The sequence below is a fragment of the Adiantum capillus-veneris genome, chromosome 8 (genome assembly GCF_014529385.1).
Source record: "Adiantum capillus-veneris isolate H3 chromosome 8, ASM1452938v2, whole genome shotgun sequence".
NCBI classification, from domain to species: domain Eukaryota; kingdom Viridiplantae; phylum Streptophyta; class Polypodiopsida; order Polypodiales; family Pteridaceae; genus Adiantum; species Adiantum capillus-veneris.
In genome coordinates, this window is record NC_140938.1 from 102,977,374 (window position 1) to 102,997,391 (window position 20,018).

Here is a 20,018-nt window from a genome sequence, read left to right on the forward strand (position 1 = left end):
TCAAGCATCTGAGAAGCCCATCCTGCGTAGAGTGCCTTCTAGAAAGTTCCATCAACTCTTTCGTATGCCTTCTTAAAATCGAGAAGAAGAATCACTAGGTACTCACCACGGAGCTGTGCTCGGGTAGAAGCTTCCCAAAAAGTAAAGATGTTGTCAAGGATACTGCGTTCCTTGACAAAACCTATCTGAGTCCCTTGTATAAGGCTCTCTAGAAGTGGTTGAATCCGTAAACTCAGAGCCTTGACAAGAATTTTGTAGGCTGAGTTGAGGATGGTGATGGGGCGCCACTGTCAAATCTCATCCAAGGAGCTAACCTCCTTGGGAATGAGGTAGATCAGGCCCTCACTCATGCTGTCAGGCATCACTCTTGTGTGAAAAATGTAATGAAAAGCACTATAGAGATCTGGGCCAAGCAGGTCCCAATACTCCAAGAAAAAACTGAGAGTCAACCCATTCTCACGTGTACAACTACCACAGGGAAGGGCCCTAAGAGCCGTGTGCAGCTCCTCAAGCTGAAGTGGCAGCTCAAGCCTCTGACGCATCTCCTTAGTCACAAGACAAGGCATCTCTGCCCAAACCTGCTCCCTGCATGCATCCTGATGCTCTGACTGGGGCTCTGCAGAACACGATAAAAGTCAGTAGCAACTGCACGCATATCCTCGGGCTCAGAAACAACTGACCCATCCGGCCTTTGCAATTGATTGACCTTGGCATGCAGATGCCAAGGTTCCACTGCCTCAAAGAAAGCACCAGTCACTCTTGTCGCCCACCTGGGTCCACCGAGATGCCTGTCGGTGGAAAGCAAACTCATGTCGCCTCTTCTTTGTGCTAACAAGCTCCTGTCGAGCCTACTGTAGTTGCTCCTCCAACCAAGGACTATCTGGATACTGCTCTTGCATCCTCTGTAATGAAGCAATGCCCCGTCTGAGACACTGCTCCTCCTTTCTCTCTATAGCCCGGCGAGCCATAGACTCCTGGAGAAAGAAACGGCTAATCTAGGCTAATCCCGAGGCCACTCTGTCAGCAGGAGAATCCTGCCTGTCCAAGCTCTCTGTCCAAAGAGCCTCTACTCGCTCTCTGAGTGCAGAGTCCAATAAAACTCTCTCTGGGATGTGAAGCATCCTGCTCCCACTCCTCTGCCTGTCTGCCACTGTGAGGATCACTGGTGCATGGTCCAAGAAGGAAGTCTCTGCCAGAATGTCAATTGTCCCTCCCAAGTCACTAAAATGGTCACTAGTGTAGAAGCGATCTATCCACGATAGATTTACTCCTCCCACTCTGCGGTCTGAACGAGAGAAGGCAAGGTTGTCCGGGGGCCTCACAAAACTAGAGTTCTGCCAAACATCCGATACCCTGAGAGTCATACAAAACCTCTCCCAAGCTATCAACTCAACTCCATGCACAGTAGCATGGCTACCTCCAATCTTGTCAGAAGGGTCCTCCAACGTGTTGAAGTCCCCTCCTATGCACCAATGTTCTGCCTACGGCAAAGACTCAACTATCTGTGACCAAAACTCTGCTCGAGCACTCGCCACATTGGGCACATAGATGTTCAGGAAGCCCACCAGGCAACCCTGAACTTGCATAGTAATCCACTGAGCCCTGCCTGGCACAATAATCTCTCTGCCCACAATGGCCTGCTGCAAAGAATCTACAATAGTCATACATACCCCACCCTGGATGCCTCCAGGTCCAAAAGCAACTGACCAAAAAGTATCATATCGTCCACGCAAGAGCTGACCACAACGTCTAATGCGGCTCTCACACAAATGGTGCTTACAATCGGCCTATACAACGTATAGGGCGGTACTATTTCAATTACCTGTTAACTTTACACAAAGCACTGAGAAGTGAAGAGAGGTACTATTTCAATTACCTGTTAACTTTACACAGAGCACTGAGAAGGAAAGAGAACACAATTGCATCCAACGACTAGAATGTCACTGCCCACACGAGACCGACACCTTGTAGGCCCCAAAGACTGGCGCCCCTTTCGGTATTTCTTTAATTTAGAGAGAGAGAATTACAAAAAGAGAGTCCCTAGAAGATAACACTTGCATCCAGCTGGTATGCTCCAGATTCGAAAAAATTTCGGCAGCATAACGGTACCAAAATTAATCAGAATCAGTTTCCAAGCTCAGGACTCTATCCCACTGGCATTATCCCTCAGTCGGGAGCACAAAACAGTAAATTTCAGATCGCTGTAATTTCTAGTTCAGTCCTGTTTTTTATCAGATTTGGGCACACGACGGTCCCTACACTGTTCCCTGTACCTTGGGCTTGGTGCCCCTTGATTCTGGAAACATTCCGGGCACAAAACAATCTCAAAACAAAGTAAAAACAGCAAGTAGACAGTGCTGAATTTACTGCGCAATCGAGAGGTTATCACCCTCTCGTGGACTTGCTTTGGTGCAATAGCTAGCTCACCGGTTCCTGTGCAAAGAGGCTCTTGCCTCGGCATGCAATCATATTTTCCCATAGCTGTACATAGGTCAAATGAGAAGCCCACTAGTGGGGCATAACATACTGTACGTAGGGGAGAAAGAGAGCAGTATGTAGCGTGCGGGGCATCACTCCCGTCACCATACTATGCATAGAGGGCAAGGTAAGCATTCCATAGCTTCTGTACCTGCTACAATCCACCTCAGGCTGAAAATGGCGCCCCCTTTGTTGATATGTAGCTCGTTTTTGCCTCTCAGAGTGGCAGAATCGCTCACAGGCTGACACGTCGCCCAGCTTTCAAGTTTGGGCTTTCCCTGCGTCAGTTGACTTGGAAGCAAAGCAATAAAATGTTTCCCTTTTCATTCCAGAGCTAATGACGCGAACACATTTTCCGATCAAAAATAGCTGTTCGCTAAATTTTAGCAGATGTTTCCATGGTGTCCCTATCGGTCTCCTGACCATCATTGAAGACTACCATTTGACCAACATCTACAATGTGGGTTAATTTACTGGCCCCTTTCAACTTATAAAGTTGCAGTGACTTGACGAGTGGCCCAAATTCCAGTTTGGCGCACACGAGCTTCCATACTTATCAGAATTCAGTGCTAACTGGCCCGGGCAGTCCCTGTCTGACCGACCTAGATCCCCGATGTGAGAAACCCATTTGGCTGCAACCGTTTCACACTGGCCATGCAATGTCCACTTGCACCTTTTCAAGGGTTCCGGGACAAACAAGTAAAAATAAAATAAATATATCTAATACTTATTTACGGAAGGCAACAGGAAAAATACACCTCCTGGTGACACACCCCACCCTTGAAATACTGCAAGCGACCTCGCTTGCATGCCAATAGTACATGCGGATATCTCCTGATATCACATATATTCTATGATGGGAATCCAAGATATACATGCTTCCGGAAATGTAGCGTTGGGCGATTAAACAATCCCACCAACCAGGCTACGACACATATATCAAGCATAGAAGTCTTCTAGTGTACTCATGAGCACAAACTTCTCTAGCTAAATTCTGTATGGAAAGAGTAGATACAATTGCTTAACTACTCTCTTGAGCATCATGAACTATGCTCTTGCCTTGCTCCAAAAAGGCTGCATCAAGTCACTGTGGGTTCCATCTGAAAGGCTTCAAGATACAATTGCAATAGCTGAGGTGAATCAACCAATTCAGGCTCTTCCATCCATTTGGCATCCAACGATGGATAATTCTTGAACTTCACCAAATAGCGTCTTGCAACCTTTCCTCTAACCTTTCTTTCTTTATGTGCCAATATCTGTTCAGGAACAAGGATTTCATCCAATTCTTCCACTTCGGGTTGTTCCTCATCAAGCATATTCTCTGGCACATCACCAACAAAGGGCCTTAGAAGGCTGACATGAAAAGCATTATGTATTTTCCAGCCTTCTGGTAGCATTAACCTGTAAGCTACATCGCTGATCTTTTTTGAAATCTGAAAAGGACCATAATATCGCATACTGAGCTTAGGAAACAAGCGTTCCTTGCCTTTCCTTTTCCTTAACGTGGTCTTTTCAAAGTGCAATAGTACCCAATCACCAAGTGAAAATACAAGTTCACGACGATGACGATCAGCAGCTTTCTTTTGCTTAGCCTGAGTCTTCTCAAGAGCAATCTTTATCTTCCTGTATGTTTCATCCATATCTTGCACATACTTGTCTGCCTCAAAAATCTTGTCCTTAGTCTGCAAAATGGGCGGGACTTTCTTCCCTCCTTCCACTATCTCAAATGGTGCCTTACCTGTTGACGTATGCACAGTGTTATTGTAAGCATATTCAACCAACGGAAGGTGGTGTTCCCAAGTTGCCTTGTGCTCTGAGACATAACATTTGAGCAGGTCCAAGACAGTAGAATTTGCCTCTTCTGACTGTCCATCAGTTTGCGGATGAAACGAAGAAGAGAACTTGAGCGTAGTGCCCATGTTCTTAAACAATGCCTTCCAGAAAAGACTCGTCATACGTGGATCCCTGTCACTGACAATTGACTGAGGCATCCCATGATATTTAAAGATATTGCTCATGAATATCTTGACCATGTGTTTTGGCTTTATCTTCTTCCTAACAGGAATGAAATGGGCCTGCTTACTGAACCTACAAATGATAGTCCAAATCCCATCATTTCCTGTTTGCGTCCTTGGAAGATCAAAGATAAAGTCCATTGCTATGCTTTCCCATGGCCTATCAGGGATCGGCAATGGCTGCAACAGTCCCGGTTGCTTTGGTCTGTCAAATTTGACTTTTTGGCATACTAAGAATGATCTTACAAATGTGTCAACATCTTAATGCAAAGCTGGCCAATAGAAGAATGCCTCAACCCCTTTCACTGTCGCATCAATTCCACGATGCCCAGCATAAGGTGGAGCATGACTTTCCATCAAAATCTTTGGCCGTAACTGTTTAGTAACACATAACTTTCCATGCATCATGAGAAAGTCATTCTTAAGCATATAGTGCTCATGATGTTGCCCATGAACAAGCTGGTCATAGATCCTTGCAAAATCTGAATCTTCAGCATATTGTGTCTTCATTTCGTCTAGTTCCCAATGGTACGGAATTGACACTGCTAAAATTTGGGGTTTTCGTGACAACGCATTAAGCCACCACGTTCTTTTTCCCTTTCACATGCACAATCTGAAAATGGAACATTGACAAGATGTTTGCCCATCGCATGTGCTTCTCAGACAACTTCGTCTGTGTAAGAAAATATCGCAAGGTTTGATGATCCGTTTGGACAACAAAATCAGCCCCTAGCAAATAGTGTTTTCAACTAGTGAGAGCATGAATTACTGCCAACAAATCTTTCTCATAGACTTGCAAGTTCCTTTCAGCCTTCAAAAGAATTCTGCTCTCATATGCGACTACTTGGCCATTCTGCATTAGAACTACACCAAGACTATGGCCACACGCATCACATTGAACCACAAAAGGTTTAGAAAGATCTGGCAAAATAATTACCGGATCTGAAGTCAGCTTCTCTTTCAAGTGTTTGAACGCTAAAATTTCCTTGGCTGTCCACTTGAAAGTAACTCCTTTTCCTTGTAGTGCATGGAGTGGAGAAGCAATCTTAGCAAAATTTTGGATGAACCTCCTGTAATAGGAACATAAGCCTAGAAAGCTTTGAATGTCATGTACGGACTTCAAGTCTGGCCATGACCTAATTTCTTCCACTTTAGCGGGATCCGTGCGTACCCCATCTTTTGAAACAATGTGCCCAAGGAAGTGAATCTCTTCCAAGAAGAATTCACTCTTCTTCGCATTAATGAGTAGCCTGTTCTTACGTAACTCATTGAAAACTGGAGTCAAGTGATGCCTATGCTCCTCTTCAGACTTCGAGTAGACAATCATGTCATCAAAGAAGGTACCCACGAAGTTTCTATGTGGTCTAAAAATTATGTCCATCATTCTATTAAACGTGGCAGGAGCATTTGTGAGACCAAATGGCATAACAAGAAACTCATAGAGACCAAATGTTGTCCTGGACGCAGTCTTATGGACATCTTCTGGCCTAATGCGTATCTGATGATACCCGCTCTTTATGTCTATTCTTGTAAACAATGACGCTCCCTCAAGCCGATCAAGAATGTCATCTATCCTGGATATGGGGAACCTGTTCTTGATGGTATTCTTATTCAAGGCACGATAGTCAATGCACATGCGCCATGAACCATCCTTCTTCTTCACTAAGAGTACAGGCGAACAAAAAGGGGAGGAACTGGGCTGAATCAGCCCCTTCTCTAAAAGCTCGTTGACCTGACCCATAATCTCTTTCTGCTAGGCTACACTAACCCTGTATGGTGGTCTATTTGGTGGACTAGAACCTGGCACAAGGTCTATAGTATGATCCTCAGGTCTATCAGGAGGTAACTCCCCTGGCAAAGAGTCCGAAAAACAATAACTGAAACCACTCAAAAAAGTTGACCTGTCTTTATCTAAGGTAGACAAATTAGATACAACTTGAGGTACTTCTTTTGCAAAGATCAAGTACGCAGAAAGATGATTCTTTATTACAGATGAAATAGCAAAAGCAGAAACAACTGGAACAGACTCGCCTTTAAGCTTTACATCAAGGACATGAGTCTTCCCTCTATGTACAAGGGTAATCTTTTTGTTGTAAGTATCCACCATAGCATGCAACCTGTAACACCATGGAATACCCAGTAACACATCATATCCCTCAAGCGGCATAATATGAAATTCTTCCACATCCACATAGCTCTAAATGTGCAGACGAAGCTTTCCCAGAATGGGAGTAACAGGCTCTGAATGTCCTGGGCATGCCAAACCTGCTTCGCGTGTCATACCCATCTCCTCTGCACGAATGCCCAACTTTGATGCCAATTCTGGTGATATGAAATTTGCACAGGCTCCTGGATCAAAGAAAACCATCACCGTCTGGTCTCTAACTTTGCCCCAAGCTCTGCACAGCTCTGTGGCATCTGTGTTTGGCTGATCTCCAACCAAATCTGGAACAAGTCCTGCACTCAGCTTTGGCTTCTTCCCTTTATGGTCTGACTTGTCATCCTTATCCTGTGACTTTTTCTGTGGGCACTCATTTGCAAAGTTTCCTTCCTGTTCACAAATGTAGCATTAGTTGACCTCCCTAAGAGCTTTCCTTTCTTGAAAAGTTTTGCCAAAAAAATGCCTTTTTTGTCCTTGTCCTCGTTCCGAAGAAGATTTAGACTGCTTCTTGGACGTATCAGCTTCTTCAGTGGAGGGCTTCTTTGCAGGAGACTCAGAAGGCTTTGCTTCAACATTGCCCTTGGCTGAAAACTGTTTGCCCTGGGCCCCTTCATTGTGGCTATTAAATCCATTGGAATCTCCCTTCGACAGATTGTTGGCCACTCTTGCATTCTCTATCAATTGAAACATATTCATGACAGTAGTCTTTGTGCAGTAATCCCTGATTTTCTTTGGGCAATCCACAACAGTACTTCTCAATTTGTTCTGACAAAGGCACAAACCTGTAAGAGGTGACTGGAAACAGTGCAGCCCAAAATCGTTTATTGTACTCTTCCAGATTCGCACACTATTTAGCATTCAAGTCGTGCCATTCCGTCATCACATCCACTTCAAAAGTGTTTGTCAACCATGCAGGCGCAAAAAGCTATTTGAATTTGACCCACGTTGTTGGGGCTTGACCCTGGTTCAACAATGCGGTCCACCATTGAAGCGCCTTCCCTTCCAAGAAAGTGGCAGCCTTGCGTATCTTTGAAGATTCCGTGAAGTTTCCTCCAGCATAAGCTGCATCGAACTGCTGTATGAAGGTCAAAGCCTTCAATTGGTCCTCAGTTCCTCTGAAAGTTTCAAACTTCACTCCCTGCCCACCTTCCTTGTAATCCTTAGGCTGACTCAAAGGAGCCACATTATCATAAACAGGTGCCTGTAACAGTGGTGCTCCATGAGACTTCATTCCAGCACTCGCATCAACTGTTTTACCTGTCATATCTGCATTTTGTACGTATGGCTGCGAAAAACTAGCCATATCAAATTGTGTTCTAGGCACTCGAAACTGGCCATAGGCACCCTGAAAACCTGGTTGGACACCCATGTTCGCGTACATAGGGTTACCCATGCCTGTTTGCATTGTCCCGAACACATTCCCTGGCATATAACCTATGGAAGGTCCAGCCATAGCTTGAAACACTGAACCACCTCCAAAATAAGCAGGATAAGTATTAGGTAGTGGAAGGGTCTAACGCATAGCCTGTTCACCATTCACAAACGGTTCCTGTCCAGCTAAAGCAAGTTGCTTTGGATCATTGGACAACGCTAGTTGCCCAACCACATGGGCTTTCCCTCGAGCATCATGAGTCCTCTGCGCATTGGAAATCTCCTTTTCCTGCAACGGCTCAGTCATGCCCTGGGTAGGAGGCTGAAAACCCTGTGTTGGAGCCTGTAAGAATTCCTGCATCCTTGGGTTGTTAGCCAACTGCTGAAACATGTCCATGCAACAACGCAGTTGAGTTCTAAACAACCTGTCCTCTTCTTGAAGAGTTGAAGGAAAATTTTCGGTATTTCTTTAATTTGGAGAGAGAGAATTACAAAAAGAGAGTCCCTGGACGATAACACCTGCATCCAGATGGTACGCTCCAGATTCGGAAAAATTTCGGCAGCATAACGGTACCGAAATTAATCCGAATCAGTTTCCAAGCTCAGGACTCTATCCCACTGGCGTTATCCCTCAGTCGGGAGCACAAAACAGTAAATTTCAGGTCGCTGTAATTTCTAGTTCAGTCCTGTTTTTTATCTGATTTGGGCACACGATGGTCCCTACAATGTTCCCTGCACCTTGGGCTTGGTGCCCCTTGATTATGGGCACAAAAAAGTCTCAAAACAGAGTAAAAATAGCAAGTAGACAGTGCTGAATTTACTGCACAATCGAGAGGTTATCACCCTCTCGTGGATCTGCTTTGGTGCAGCAGCTAGCTACACCGGTTCCTGTGCAAAGAGGGTCTTGCCTCGGCATGAAAGCATATTTCCCCAAAGCTGTACATAGGTCAAATGAGAAGCCCACTAGTGGGGCATAACATATTGTACGTAGGGGAGAAAGAGAGCAGTATGTAGCGTGCGGGGCATCACTCCCGTCACCATACTGTGCATAGAGGGCAAGGTAAGCATTCCATAGCTTCTGTACCTGATACAATCCACCTCAGGCTGAAAATGGCACCCCCTTTGTTGATATGTAGCTCGTTTTTGCCTCCCAGAGTGGTAGAATCGTTCACAGGCTGACACGTCGCCCAGTTTGTGAGTTTGGGGTTTCCCTGCTAAAAATATCTCAACTCGTGCGTCAGTTGACTTGGCAGCAGAGCAATAAAATGTTTCCCTTGTCATTCCAGAGCTAATGACGCGAACACATTTTCCGGTCAAAAATAGCAGTTCCCTATTATTTAGCAGATGCTTCCATGGCGTCCCTATCGGTCTCCTGACCAGCATTGAAGACTACCATTTGACCAACATCTACAATGTGGGTTAATTTACTGGCCCCTTTCAACTTATAAAGTTGCAGTGACTTGACGAGTGGCCCAAATTCCAGTTTGGCGCACACGAGCTTCCATACTCATCAGAATTCAGTGCTAACTGGCCCGGGTAGTCCCTGTCTGATCGACCTAGATCCTCGATTTGAGAAACCCATTTGGCTGCAGCCGTTTCACACTGCCATGCAATGTCCACTTGCACCTTTTCAAGGGTTCCAGGACAAACAAGTAAAAATAAAATAAATATATCTAATACTTATTTACGGAAGGCAACAGGAAAAATACACCTCCTGGTGACAGTGCTCCTGAAGCATAAGGAGATCAATCTCTCCTCCGACAAGGCAACGCGTCGGTCCTAACGTAGATAGCCCCGCTGACGCTGAAACCGGGCCTCACCTAGTCCCTCCACGTTCCATAAGACGATCCTCATGGAGAGCGAGAGAGAACAGATGCTGCCGCAGTATCTAGACGGGCTATCTTCAAGGCTCTCTTGGAGGGGAATAATCCGCATCCGAACGTCCTCTAGATAGGCGTGACTACAACGAGTGCCTGGCCCAAGCCCAAGCAGTGCGAGCCGCAGGTAAAGCAACCTTCTCTGTCCACGAGTCCTCATGAATGTATACATAGCATGGAAAGTACTCTGTATCGGCAAAGAAGTAAACCACAATGTGCCTACATCCTGCTGTATCTAGAGGGGTCACCGCAAACTTGGCCAGTGGCCACAAATTCTGAAGCATGTCTGTAACTCCTAGTTCTCCCATGTGGTGAGAGAACTCTAGGATCTGTGTGTGCAACCATCCCAACACTGAGTCGAGAGTCCACTCAGTCTGGTCCCTACCGTAAAGGGGAAAGGAGATGCCAACTGCTAAGTCTAAGGCCTCTATCTCCCTAGCTGCAAGGAACAGAACATGGACCCTGAAGCAGGCTGCCTCATGGTCTGTTGAGGGGTCGCCAAGAAACGGGTAAAGTCGTAGTCGAAGAAGTCCCATCGCGTCGAATGTCAATGCTCGTAAGACCACGAGGGATAGCTGCAAGGGGAGACGTCTGTACCTGTAGAGGGGGCCGCAAGAAAGGCTGTCCCTCTCTCGCCAAGCGACTCATGCCAAAGGCGTTGCCAAGAGATCTCCTAGCAGCCGGAGAAGGCCCTGCCCCTTGGGTCCACTGAGGAACTGAAGCGGGAGGGGGGGGGGAGGAGCAAGGGGGAGCGGTGGAGAAGAGGGGCGGGGGGGAGCGGTAGAGATAAAAGGGCGGGGGAAAGAGGCAGGCAAGGGGGAGGATGATGAGGAGGAGGGGAACTCTAGGGGGGGAGGGGCTGTTGACGGTGAAGCTCGGGTGGGGGTTGGAGCAGGGACCTCATCCTGCTGAAGAGGACCAAACCAGTGTCCCATGGGAACCCACTACTGCTGAGTAGGCGCTTGAGGACCACTCTGAGTGCCAGGCTGTCGCTGTGGCCCCTGTCGTCATCGACCATGGGCCTGCTGACATCCCTCCTCTGCTAGAGCCCCAGGCTCAGAGGGTGGCTCTGCATGTGTGCTCTGTGCCTCTGTCTGTGTCTGCTGGCCAGCCCTTGCCGGCTGGGGCTGAGTCTGTGGTGTAGATCGAGGCCTCCTCCGTGGACAGGCCTTCGCTAGATGACACATCTGTCGACAAATGAAGCACTCGTTCGGAGGCCATAGTACTCCACACTCTATTTAAACCAACCCCCACTCACCCGAGGCAGAAGAATAACCTTCGGGAGCATGTGAGTGTCTCTGACCAAAATGCGAACTGAGGGAATGCCAACCGCATTGGCAGCTACTGAGTCTGTCGTGCGAGGTGTCTCCAGGACAGTCCCAATGGCTAAGCCGATCCTGGACAAAAGTGGTAAGTACTCCCTCCGCAAACCCGAAAAGCAGACGGAGATGGAGATGTTTGCCTCCTCTACTAGAACATCCGAAGTAGGGTCGAAACCATGTCTCCACTGTCGAAAGTCGACTCGTGCTGCTCAAATGGTCAATGGACTCATGGCGATGACCTTGGACGCCATCTCGGAGGTCTGAAACTCGATATGATACTAACCTCGTCCGAGTATCTGTATGTCCAAGATCTTGCCCACCTCTGCGAGAAGGCGGGCCTGGAGAAGGTCACGCAGCTCTCCTCTGCTAGGTCGGGTGCCGAGAACCTTGCAGATGACAGAAGTCGCCTGCAAGCGCTCTACCTCTGCGGCTAGGCTCGCTTGCTCTGTCGGTGAGAGAGCAAGTCGAATGGTGGGCTCAGCGGGGTCGGGCAAGGGGGACTTCGGGAGAGTCCCTTTGTGGCGGAGTTGGAGCCTCCATCTATGTCTACTGCTGTGGCGAAGAAGCGGACGGAGAAGAGACTCTGCAACCGAGCGCTCCGAGTACTCTCCAAAGAGAAACAATGCTGCCAGAGCCAATTGCAGGAGTCTTCAGAAAAGGGGGGGGGGGGGGGGGGGGGGAGAGCGGGAAAGCGGATAAGGCGGGTTGGCAGCGGGCGGGGAAAAGGCGGAGCAAGAGGGCAGTGGGCAGCGGGCGGGGGTTGGGGCGGCGCGAGAGGGAGCACCGGGCACGTACGCGTTGAGGTGGGGCAGAAGGGCTGAGCTGCCGCGCGCGAGGATATGCGGGGGGCAGCATGAAGGCAGCGGGGGGAGGGCGGGGGCAATAGTGAGCACGCTCGTCTCTGCATCTTTCTTTAAATAGATAATAAAGGTTTTGTGACATACTGTGTGCTCCTTGCCACACTGTCGAAGCAAGGGACTTGCCAATACACCGTGTGCGAGCCACAAATGGCTCCAAGCACACAACAAGCCTAAACTAGCAAGCTCAAGAGAGCAAAGGGTGTGTCACTCACCGCTCTACGCTCGCCTTCGTGGTGGATTCCTCGCCGCGATGAAGAAGTAGCTGCAGTCGTGCCGCGCTCAACCGCTTCGCTGCCGTCGTGCCTTCGTAATGCTCGATCGCACACACACTCTCCCTCTCTCTCTCTCTCTCTCTCACACACACACACACACACAAGGAGGTGAAGAAGAAGAAGATGGAGATGGAGATGGAGCAAGAGCACTCTTCTATTGCACAAATGAGAGAATGAGTAAAAATTAGGTTTAGTTGGCTTTTATATGAGCTCACCCCATTCACACTTGGGCGCCCATGCTTAGCCAACTAATCCCTTGAATGTCCCAGTTAGAGTGCGCCTCTCATCGGTGATCACTCTTACCCTTTTCCTATTGGTCCGACAAGCCTGGTACCTGAATCTAAATAATACAACATTTATAGATCATAGGGTGTCCGTGTGCCGTGAGGGTTAAGATGCCTCCCTTCCTGATGTAGATTCCGTCCTCGGAAGCTATCCAGTTGAAGCTCGTTCGTCGAGATAGGAGAGCAGTCAACATGGCACTGCAAAATCAAACAACATTGCCACAGTAATTGCATTCTCATATACAATTAAAAATCACATGCAATTTTAGACAAACAAATTGATTGGTAAAAGAATTTCAAACAATTTTTTAGCAATGAACATTAAATTGCAATGTAATCAAATGCATAAACAGATGTAAAGGTAAAAAATTAAACAAGTCTGGGGTCGCTAATTTGACGGTCAAAAGGCACTAGAGATCGAATATTAATACCATGGGTAAGCTTCTTAATTTTCAGTGGTCAATTAAGTTGTTTAATCGCGAGAGCCAAGTATTCATGTTCGAGGGCTGACTAGAGGCTATATCTAGAAGACCTTGTAGTTAAGCCACCATAAAAGGAATTTCTCATGAAATCATCGCCTGACTGATTACTTTTTCTTTGACCCCCCAAAATCTTTTCACATTGATTCAATTATGATGTGTGTGCTTATTTTGTATGCCTTGGGTTTTTTTCTTTTCAAGGAAAAGCGCCCACACTGGGAACCTCTAGGGCTCTAGTACCATAAGCGATACATGTGAGTGAAGTACCAATTTAAGCAGGGATTTCTCTTCCAGCTTAAAATTTTACATTGTGGCACTTTGATTTTTTGTTTTTTCATTTTCAGCATTTTAATTTTGTGACTTTGGGGGGTCATATAACACTGTTACCCTCCCCAGGCTCATCACATTAGTAAACTCCCTTTATAATACTTAAGCTAAAGGTCAATAGGGTTAAGCCCACTAGAAAGCCCTAGTACATTTCATACAATGCTGCCTAAATCGGATTAAGAACCTAAGTAACCATTGCTTATTAGGAAGGCATTCCCCATGGTATTAAGAGAAGATTTCTAATACCTAGCTTGGTCAAAGTAGCTTAGTCGGACTGCTTGAGTTTTAAACCTAGACAAGTGATTATGACAAAACATTACATTGAATTAAATGTTTGATACTAAGCCAATGCGCTGAATATTATGCTACCAATCACAATCAAAGTAGACAAACATGGATGCAAAAAGGTAAGGGCAATGCTAATGGACATAAAACACCTATTTGTGTTGATGGTCGCGCTTGATTTGAAGTGTGAACGAGAGAAAGGTTCCATGAAGGTCTAAATCCTACCAATAGCAACACGCTCCTGTACACACTAGGAAACAAAAGGAATACCTCCAGGAGGCACATTAGTGGGAAAAGAGAACTTCGCTAATCTCTCAACTCTAAAACAGAAACACTCCTATCGTACTAATCTTACCTACCCTCCATCACTCAAGTGATGAGGATCAAAGGTGTTTTATGGCATAGGTTTGTGTTTCACTGTGCCAGATGTAAATGTGTAGGTCTAGGTCAATGTTTTGACTTTTAATGTGCATACTCGTTTGCTAATTGCTCTTGCTCTTTTTTTATTTTTTTGTGAGTATAAAGCTTTATATGTACATTCCCTAAGATTGGTGATTGAGAGGTCAGGGAAAAAGGTTGAGAGGGAAACAAATGAATGATGACTGTCAGCAAACACTCCCCTCTTCCTTGGGTAGATCATACTGTTTGAAATGAGCTTGTCACCCTTTGAAACCAATTGTTCCAGTTGGTAATAGGTGAGGATTTTTGCCAGTAGTTTTCTATTACCCTAGGTGCCTTGTCAAGTTGCAAGGGCAGTAAGGTACTCTCCCAGGATCAAACTTGAAGTGGTTCATCAGGTGATTCTTAAACACTGGGAGGTATGGATTCTTTTGTAGCTTCATGGAGGTCCACTACTATAGATGGAGGATGTGTAGAAGTTTTTACCTCTATGGATATATTACATGAGGAGCTAGAAGCTTCATGGGACTCCCCCCTTCCTGAGCTAGGTGGAACAAATGGTTCTTTCTTTGGTACCCAAACTAGCTCGGGAGCGGGTGTGTAGCATTCTGTGATTTTTTTCTTTCTACGATCATTGATTCGTTTTGGAGCTACGGAATTGGGCTCACTTGGGTCAGGTGATAGGTAAGAGCACAATCTACGTTTTGGCACCCAGATTTGATCATTTCCTTGATAGTAGCCTTGGGCTTCCAATAGTCGTTTAGGGATTCATCGCAACATTTTCTTACTTTTTTTGGAGCGAGTGGTATGTTTCTTACAAGGCTTTTGTTTTTTATCACTAGCTATGGTCACTAAAGAAGCTTTAGGGACCCACTTGTATGTTTTCTTCGCTACATTAGGATGAGTCTTGTCGGAAGCGATATGCATTGCTTGTAGCATATTTAAGGGTACAGGAATTTCATCCCCCTCAGGTGTTACCCAGGTCTTCCCCCTATTTCCCCAAGTGTCTATGGTTGCTGCTAGGTGGACCCAATCCACATTGTCCGACTCAGTCATCCCAGCTAGGATATCCATATAAGGAGAATCTTGGCCAATGTCTGTATCCTTCTTACAAGTGTAACAATATTGTAGTGGGGCCGAGTGAACTGTGGTGTCAGAGCGATGATCAATAATGGTTTTACTCCCTAAGGGGTGTACCTTACCAGTCACCAAATCCACTCTAAGGACAGAGTCTTGGAATTGCAAATAGACATGATTTTTAGACCAATCATGAACCATTTGTGCTTCCCTCATGAATGGTCGTCCTAAAATCATTTCATATGACATAAGGTGTTTAGAGAAATCCATTACAATGAACGTATGTCGTACCTTGTGTCCTAGAACTTTGATCTTAAGATCCTTGAGCATCCCCATAGGTTTGGCTATGGTACCATTTGCCATCTTTACCACAATGTTAGTAACACTGAGGCGGGGTTTTCCCATGGATTCCCAACAATCTTTTGTAACGATGCTAACTCCCGCACCACCATCAAGAATTCCCTTTATAGTTAATCCCTTGGTAGTGATGGGTAGGGTCGCATTAGACTCGTTGCCTTCAAAATACTGCCCTAATTCGTTAATGGGTACCTCGATCACAGACTCGTGTCCATCTAAGTCAAGTGATTGCACATGATTTTCCTCATCAATCATAATCGAGTCAGGCCTATTTGGTTGCGCAAACTGCGGTAATCCCGTTCGTAGCTCTCCGTTAAGGAATGCTCGAAGTGCAAGGAATAACTCAGGATCTCCATACAGCTTTGCTATGATCGTGGTTCGGACCTCAGAAGACATGAAGTCCACTAGTTTGGCAACATTCATTGGCATTTTGCAGGGTGTAGGTCCTTGACTAGGAACTGGTGAGGATGGAATCTCATATTCCTCAATGGGATCAGGTATTCCTTCGTTAAACATCCTTTCCAACAAGAAGGGTGTATGCTCACTTTCTGATGTCCCGTCCTCACTCCCTTCTTGGATGATACTAGATATGGCTAACGGTCTATGGTTCATGTGGGGTGGATGAACTTGCATGGGAAACACTGTGTCATGAATTTTGACATGCATGGGTTCTGGTTCTAGTTTCCTTTGAGTCTCCTCCACTAACCTCTTAGATGTTTCACCTGCTCAATCTCGTCTACTGGGTTTGGGTACGTCCCAATCTTCTTTTTACGATTCTTCCCTTTTTGCCCCTGCGGTTTATCTTGGGGGTCTTGGATTGGATTTGGAAACACTTGTGGTGTTTTCAGAGGCTCTTTATGGTTTTCTCTTATTCGGTTTTCATTTGGTTCCATGTTACGGTTTTCTTTGTTGGTCTTTCCCTTTGTGGTATTGGTTCTAGTCTCCATTGTCTCGATTGAATCTGAATCATCCTCGAGGTCATTCATATACACGAGGTCATCTCCTGTTCCTATGTTTGTTTTGGAACTTGGCTTTGAATTTCCCGTATTCTGCGACCTCTTCCTTCGTGTCTTCTTTTTATTTGCTTGGATAACTCACGCGATATCTCTCTCTTCGAGGATATGGCCTGGCCCTTGAAGCATGGACCGTGTAATCGCATAAGCGGGTGCGACGGGTGGTATTGGCGATGTCACACTAGCAATTTCGACCAAATTTAGGGGTGTGATTTTAGGCGCATTTGGGTTATAGGGGCATTGGGCAATCAAGTGATCTATGCCACAACGATTACATGTGAGTATTGGCATTGCAGACGTGCTCCCTTGATTCATTTTCATCTGTGCAGCATTCTTTTGCAGCCTAATAGGGCACTCCGCTGCCCGATGTCTTCCACCACACTCGTAGCATTGAAGAGGTGGCCTCCTAGCCTGGGTGTTGATATTTTGACCTCTGGATGCGAGAGCAGCAGCTTGAAAAACCGGCTTGACGTGCCCCCAATAATCTTCCATGTAGTATATAGGACACTCTTCCAATGTATCAAGTCCGTAGGCAATACTAGTGTCTATTTCCTCCTCACAGCCATCTGCATAAGCATTTGATGGCTCGCAACCCACTTGGTTCATAGGGACGACTCTTGGATGCGAGGGCTGCGGTCCTAGCACAGGAGGTAGTAGCGGTGTAGCTTGTAGAACATTTTGAGATCTAGGGACCATGTGTTGCGGTAGTTGCTCAACAGGTGGAGCAAGCATCAATACAGGAGCTCGAGGCGCATTCGTCCAGGCTACAGGTGTTCTATTTGCCATCATACGTTTGATCATTAAACAATCCTTAGCTTGGTGACCATACCTACCACATGCGTTGCAAGTTCCATTAAATTTTACTCTAAACGTAGGGCACTCACTAGTGCTATGTGGACCCAAGCAAATGGAACACCATTGTTGCTCCCTTCTTGGATACATGTGACTATTTTGAGGGGGTCGATTATCCTTAAGAGACTCTTGGATTGCCTTGGTGAGGTCTGTCAAGAATGTCTCAAATACCTTTGGCTCATTGGCAATGGGCTTTGCAGTCATGGGTTCATAGTCAATGGCTTGTGAGCAAGTGGATCTCGTGTCAGTAGACACCCTCATGCCTGCTATCATCAAGTTGTCCTCTAATTGGATTGCATTGGCAATGACATCTTCCCATGTTGTGATACCTCTAATCACTAGTCCATTATAGATTCCTTCATTCCTCAACCCTCGGATGAATCGATCAAGCAGTTGGTTATTGTTGAAGCGCTCATTTACAGGGCAGTGAGAGTTTAAGTGCTTTAGACGACTAATGAAGTCCCTTACTGACTCTCCTTCCTTACGTTCGGCCTTCTGTAGCTGAGATGCTACACCCCAAAGCACACCTTCTTGTATGTACTCCTTTAGAAACAACCTTCGAAGGGTAGGGTAGATTGTTTTCTCGTCCACCCTTAGGGTTCTATACCAATCTCCAGCCTTCCCACTTAATGTCAAGCTTAAGGCATTGCACTTATGTAGTTCATTGCGTTCCCTTAAGGAATCACATACTTGTTCAAACACTTCAATGTGTTTTCTAGCATCTTCGTCCCCATTGAATTTTTGAGTGAGTTTGGCAATTTGTACTGCCTTACTTCTAGGCTCTCTATCAGATGCATGACGCATATTTTCCGCGATAGATCGACCTATGGTTTGAGCAAACGCTGCCAAGTCACCTATGTGAGGAGGAAGGGCCGGTGGAGGTACTCTTGGAATCATATGTGGGAGAGGGACGGGTACCGGTCTTGGCATATGTGTGGATGATGCAGGATATGGAACATAACCGGGCATAGGTCCACTCGAATAAGGGCTAGGGAGCGGCACTCGAGGAGCATAAACAAGTGGTACAATTGGAGGTGTGGGGGCCATGTGTGCATAAGGGGCTAGAGGCACATACGGTCGAGGCCCCATATTAGGTACTACGACACTAGGTAGTGGCACTGCGCTAACCGTAGATGTCATCGGTACATTCTCTGTCAAGCTTATCCCTGGAGTGAGCACTGTGTTTTCCTTAATAGAGGGTTGAGCCAAGTTAGGGAAGCTAAAGTTGTCGCTCGGAGGCTCCGAATTGCATAAAGACTCCAGGTGAAATGATGTAAGATGGGTCCATGGGACTCATTAGAGGAGTCTCCATTTGTGATAGAGTGGGCTGTTGAGCCTTGCTTATATCCAGAAATCTCATGGGGCCAGTTGAGAGTATATTTACCCCTTGGTTTTGCCTTTCCGATTGAATAATGCCATGGATAACATTACAGATCATTTTCTATTGATCTTCGAGGCTCGTGGCACTAGAGGTGGATTGTACAATCGCTATCCATCCTACATGGTAGGCGTGGCCAGAGTGTAGATCCGTCAACACCTCAGTGTGGAGGTCGTATGTCCAATGATCATTAATGAACAATCCTTCTAGAGTCGACGTGTTAACGGTTTCTTGTGAGGTAGAAGCAATGTTGCTCCCCGTGGTTTTACTTGTCACCAACGGTACTCTAGAGGGAACTTCTGAAGGAGGCAACTCAACAGGGCCTTCTTGGTAAGAAGTTGGCAGGATATCCACATGGACACTCTTTGGTGGTGTGGGGTCCACGTGGGATGTGAAAGGAGAGTCCACTTCCCCACCCCCTTCGTGTGCTTCATTTGCATCAGGTTTCGAGCGAGTAGCTCTACCTAATGTTTCCATGAAACGGCTAAACATACTAGTACTAGGCTGTGGAGCTTCGGGAGGTGCATGGCCTTCTCTCTCAGTGTTTTGGGTAGGGTATGCTTCCATGATTTCTGAGTCGGAGGAGGAATCACTAGCGGCTATTTTAGGGTCTTGGGTGGTGCTACCTTGTGTCCCCGCTGAGGGTCTAGAGCCTATCAAGGATGGGTAATGGGTGTCCGTATGAACAGAGGCACCCTCAATATGCTCGTGTTCTAGCACCCGCCCAGAGCGTAAGTGCATGTGCTTTTGATACCCTAAGGTGTCAAACAGTTGCTCTAGGAGGCCTTGTGACTAGTTTTTTGCGTGTTTTTTTGTTTGTTTTTTTGCTAGATTTTTTAGAGCGTGTCGTGGAATGGGCCGTGTGATAGCTCGAAACGAGCGTATCGCTAGGAGGGACGCGCTATGCTTTACAGCCCACCGTTTGGTTCTATTTTGCTCCAGAAAAGCTCGAAACAGTCTTTTCCTAGCTGAGGAGCTAGGCTCCAAATAGCAAGTCTAAGGGTGCAAGTGGGAAGAGAAGGGAGGAGAGTGGAGGACTTGTCCCACATGCTCTCATTCCCTCTTGAGGGGGTAGGGTATATATATAAGAGTGAGTCTAGTATATATCATAAGACTGAGGACTGGGGCTTGGGCTTGGGCTTGGGCTTGGGCAACTGATCCCGATCTAACTTTTATACAAACCAACCCGTCCGTTTAAATAACTCACGTTT

General features: G+C 46.3%; 1 pseudogene; it reads right to left on the reverse strand.

Moving 5' to 3' along the window:
• Positions 1–3,557: 3,557 nt before the first annotated feature.
• On the reverse strand, positions 3,558–7,957 carry LOC147452664 (uncharacterized; annotated as a pseudogene).
• Positions 7,958–20,018: the final 12,061 nt, after the last annotated feature.